The sequence below is a fragment of the Pararge aegeria genome, chromosome 16 (assembly GCF_905163445.1).
Source record: "Pararge aegeria chromosome 16, ilParAegt1.1, whole genome shotgun sequence".
In the NCBI taxonomy this organism is placed as follows: Eukaryota; Metazoa; Arthropoda; class Insecta; order Lepidoptera; family Nymphalidae; genus Pararge; species Pararge aegeria.
In genome coordinates, this window is record NC_053195.1 from 15,500,384 (window position 1) to 15,506,383 (window position 6,000).

Here is a 6,000-nt window from a genome sequence, read left to right on the forward strand (position 1 = left end):
ACCTAGTACGGCTAGCATGGGCAGAAGACATTTTCTCTACGAAGAAAATACCAATACCAAATCATCAACTCCCCAAGGATGACATACATAAGTAATTATAAACAAAAAGTCGATATAAACATTCAGCTTTCTAGAAGTGGACATAAATTAGTGATATCTGCATATCGTCTGAGAAAAGAACAGTAATCCTTTGTGGGGATGGGTATATGCTTTTATAACATGATACCGAAGGTAATATAAGATCTACCTTTACCTAAGTTTGAACAATATATTAAAACACATTCGTGTAATCGTGGTTACTACACGATTGATGAATTCCTTAACGACAAGGCTGCTTGGAAGCAGGCCACTCCGGTCTCATATCTCACAAAACAAAAAAAAATCCAAAGATTGTTAAACTATAAAAAGATGTTGGGAAAGAGCAATCTGCTGAGTTTTTTGCTGGCTCTTCGCAGTGGAATCTACTTTTCAAACCGGTGGTAGAGTGAATACAAACAAACTGACTTGACGTTTTAAAAGTGCTTACAAACTAGGCCTACTTGAATTTTGAATTTGAATTTGAATATTGTTACGTGCTAGGGTTCGTTTATTTGGTGTATAATTAACGTGTACATCTGCTTAAGTACGGGAACAGGGGATAGGAGAAGTTTACCCCCTTTTGCGCCAATGCTCTGAGAGTTGATAAAGCTGCGGGAGAAGATACATTTTTAATCTTTCTCCGGGGAGATAATTGTCTCCTGCCCATGCTAGCCGTGCTGTTGTACAAATAAATGTATCTCTTGTCAGTAGACACAAACGGGAGATAAACGGCGGATTGCGTGCTAGTGCTGTAGGCTGAAAATAATGATTATCATGCACCAATATCTTTATATACACTGTGGTCTGTGGTTGGAACTAAACCCTTATACTTTTGTATACAGCAGAATATAAGAATTAGGTAAGTACAGTATACCTATATATAATTAGATTAGTATTATTAATGTAACAAATAAGCGAGAAGTATAGTTAATAAATAAGTTTGATGGTATGCATTTGCACATATTGTATTGATGTGTTAAAATGTACATATCGTATATATATCGTAATGAGAACATAAAACAAGTATTGAATTAAAATTACCATTAACCCCGTAAAATCTTTTTTACGGGGTACCTACTCAGAATCAAAAAAATAAAAAAATTTACAAAAACGAGTAAGGAATCGATTATAGTAAATTTCCAAACTTTCATCCCGCACAGTCCTGCTGCCCGATTCGTTAACTTTTCCAACAAGTTGCCAACTGGTAGTCCTTATACATAATCTGATAGCTTCAGTTGAAAACTCATCGCTATTTTGTACGAAGATAACAGGTGGCAACCGCTAAGTTACTGAATTGCGCCGCTGATGTCTAGGTTGTCTTTTAGACGATTCTACCAAAAACATTATTGTTAAGAGTAACAAACTGTCATATAAATTATACAATACTTTACTTCAAGAAGTAAATTACGGGGGCCGTAACTATGGCTGAATATTTCGTGTCATCATTTAAAAAATGAACATCTGATATCGTTTTAGTTGTTCGTCTTTATTCGAGCGAATTAATTTGGTTACGATATATCAAACCGCTCAAACAAAGAAGGAACCTGCACCGCACATATGCAAGTGCGCGATCGAACATAGGCAGTCAATGAACTCAGTGAACGCTCACACAAACAATGCGCTCATTAGCCGGTATTTTTACCAATTAAACCGCTATTATTATACTCATATATATTAGTACAATGTTCTTAAACTGAAATGTATAACAAATTTACGTTACGAGAAGTTTACTGGTTTTCAAGCTCATCTAGAATGGAAAAGCTACTGTTTCATGAATGTTTAAAGATCATCGCAAACAAAGACTCCCGAAGGCAGTGAAGATTAAAGCGATATAATCAGATTAAGCGAATTTCATGCCCCGCTATTTCCAATTCGTGAATTTCGCAATTTAGTTTATATTTCAGCTGTAAAGCTACGTTCACGCCTTCGAAATTAATTCCGCTAACGCGAAATCCGACGTGCGCTCGTGAGATTAGAAACTAGTTAAAAAACAACCGAGGTAATTCAATGGGAACACTGTAACGTTAAAGTAAAAAGGACCTTATCTTTATAAGGTATAAAATAAATTTGCAACCGCTGTTTGCAGCGGATTCTAATGCAGTATTCAGCAATAGATGTTGTAAACATGCATATTGTAAAACAAAAAAATGTTTGTTACAAATCTTTGAATTTCTTTGCTTTCTAATGAAATTCAAAGATGTGTAGCAAACATTTTTGTGCGCCTATATTGCAAACGCTTAACCTTAAGAGATAGATTAAATTAATGTACTACGGAATTCTATTATTAATCGCTCCAAACTGCCCCACGTTTAAGTAGTTACAATGCAACCATGTGAAGCCGGAGCGGGTCGCTATATTATGATAAATTAAATTTTACAACTTTTAAATAAATATTAAACCAAATGGTTGTCTATAATATAATCACAAATCAACTCGACTAATGTATACAAGTAAAAGCTAGGAAAAACTCAAAAAGAATCTACTTTCATTATTTATATCTGTACTAGCTGACCCGCGCAACTTCATCTGCACCTAATAAAAAACCTAGAAACTAATTGCAGCGCTACCTACCAGGTGGACCTGTTTTTTCCAAACTATCATATTCGCGGCCGTACGTGTTATTCTATACCTGTCGCAACTTCTAAGCGATAGGTTCAATTTGAATATTTTAAAACTGAATTTGCAGGTATCTTTTATCGGTTTAAAAAATATCTATTAAGTTACCACTTGAGTTGAGTGATACTTGTACAACGTACGTGACAGTTTTACAACGCACACATAAAAATTTTATTATGTATTGTAAGTAAACACCATAAAAATACCTTTACCCGTCCGTATAACCGTGTCATTCGTAAATAATTCGCAATAAATTAAAAAATAACGTTTCGCGCGTTAGTCCCAGGACAGTCGCTAGTCGCATCGAAGTCAGAAGGTGTGAACGCGGATTAAATTTGAAATTTTCATTAATTTTGCATAATAATCGTCATCTTCCCAAACCGTTGAACCATTTTAGTGTTTAATTATTATCATTGTTTATTATTGTAAAATGTAGTTAGTGTTTATTGTAAATAAACAGATTGACAATAAATTTGAATACTGTATGTGATATATTTATTTTATTTATGTTCAAACCCAATTTCCTGAAAATTTGTCATTTTTGGCCATCAAAACCTCCACACTATAAGTGTCCTAAGCGGTATTAGAAACGAAGATAAATAACATTTAGTGCCTATTGATTAAATATCTACCGCGTCACATTATGCATGCCTGATGCCACCACTAATGGCAACGCGACGGAGAGGATCGTGAAATGGCTCACCGTTATCCTATAAACATACTTAAAAATTAACTTGCAACGTAGTTTCACAGCTGATATAATTTATAGATGAACATAAATTCCACAACAATTTAGGAACTAACGCCTGTCTTAAAGTAATAGCAATATTAATTTGATGGGTATTATAATTATCTAGGCGATATTTATCAATTTACGGTATAAACTATGGCAGTGGTTTACCTACTCAAAAACTATTAGGTTTTCGGTGTCACAGATAATCTCAGAGACAGTACATAATGTATCTCTAAAGCCTGTGGAGATTATTTTCGGTTTTCATTAACGAAATACCGCAATGCCTAAAGACAAAAGTTTTCGATCAGTGCGTCCGGTCCTGCCACTGTGGACACTGACAGCGAGGCTAATTCACAAACTTCAAGTAGCTCAGCGTGCTATGGAAAGAGCTTGGTATTTCTTTGAGGGATAAGATCCGTAACGAAGTGATCCGCCGAAGAACTAAAGTAACTGACATAGCCTTTCGTGTTAGCATACTAAAGTGGCAGTGGGCACGTTTGTCGGAGGACCGGTGGACGTTGGAGTCGTAAGGTCCTCAAGTGGAGACCGCATGTCGGTAAACGGAGTGTCGGACGCCCCTTAACTAGATGGAGCGTCGACCTCCGAAAAGTGGCAGGCATCGACTGGATGTGTAAAGCTGAAAATATAAGCTGGCGCTGCTTGAAAGAGGCCTATGTCCAGCAGTGAACGCACAGTTGCTGATGATGATACAAATAAAATAGTGTGAATAAATAGGTATAAATCGATGGTATAAGTAGTATGGATGTGCCTACGAGCAAGGACAATAATGAGAATTTGAGGAGAGATGCTATTTAAATTTGGAATGTCTCTAAACAATTAATTGTTATGAGTATATACTCCTATTGGAAGACATAACGTCGCCGAAGAGCCCATACAAACAAAGCTTTACCGGAATGCTATTGTGCTAGGCTGGTATTGTTCTCGAAATGTCAACTCTCTGTCACCCCAGAGACATTTGCTATTCAGGTTTTGGGTATTCATTAGCAAACAGGACATATCAGGGCCTGAGGGCTGCCCCGGATCTCGTATCTAAAAGCTAGCCACTGTTTGTTCAAGACAGTATTGCGCTCCTGGATACAAATCTAGTGGATGGAAATAGCCGTATAGCGATATGACTTCGGCCGCTATCAACATGCAGGATTCGGGGTGAAACAATGGGCCGAGCGAGCTACTTACGTGTTACAGTAAATTTATAAAGTGGGTAAATAATTAAACTTTTGATAACTATAAATTCGTATTTGCCAGATATTTATGTACATTGAGTTGGTGGGTATTTTGATATAAATACGACTGCATTATCGATGCACCGCATTTGCCGCAAAAGCAAACCCTCCGTCACAAGGTAACCTTGTATAAAACGTGCATACGTCCCATTATGATATACGCCAGCGTCGTATTCGCCCATCGCCCTCACAGCTCCTACAGGAGCTTTCAAGTCCTGCAGAACAAGTTTATGCGTATGACCACGGACACTCCGTGGTCGAGGCGTCCACTTATACCCCCGTCCCCGACGTCGAGCCAAAGCGGCGACGTCCGAAGCATGTCCTTGACGACCCTGACGATAAAATAACTACCGACAACGTGTCCCAACAACACACACACACGCAACAAACACAGCGTCTTCGCCGGGGAAGACGAGGGCCGCGATTTCTGACGTCATCCGGACGTGGAACCTTACCACGGTCACGGGGGCCTTCGGACTAAACAATGATTAGTCCAAAAGTCCACCAACAGTCAGATTAACGTCGAATCGAGCCGAGGTCCGAGTCCTCGCAGGAGGCACCCTCGGGTCGACGTCTCCCACTCTCCCCCCCGATGTCGTCGAGCCCTGGGGCTCTTCTCATGGCGAGCTTTCGCGCTCGCCCCACTCCCCCGGTGACGCCGTAGCAACCCCTCAGGTGGTTATCGGCAAGTGTCCTTCCGAAAAAGCAAAAAACGATGATGAACTCGAACGATGAAAAGACACCTCCCGGTGTCTTAGTCGTTTATCATACGAATGTTACGGACATTGCGCGTCTGCACCTGCATACGCATAGCAATCACTTTATTTAATTAGTCGGATAATCTTTGTGAACTGTGTTACTTAGTATTCCTACAATAAACGAGTATATTAGCACAGTGCTACTCTTATTTGGACAACCAGAGCTCCCTGGAACCTAAGTAGGATACTGGCTCCACCACTGTTGAAAGTTTCAACATCATCGTTATATCAACCAATAACCGGCCATAATTAGAAGGGGTTAAGGCCGTAGTCCACAACGCAAGTGCGCATTAGTTGACACCACACACCTTTGAAAACATTATGTACTATCAGGCATGCAGGTTTCATCACGATGTTTTCCTTCACCGTTGATGCTGGAGATATAATAAAATAAATATAAATACGACGACAATACACACATCGACATCTAGCCCCAAAGTAAGCGTAGCTTGTGTTATGGGTACTAAGATAACTGTTGAATATTTTTATGAATATAATACATGTAAATACTTATAATATACAGATAGACACCCAGAAACTGAAAAACAATCATGTTCATCACACAAACATT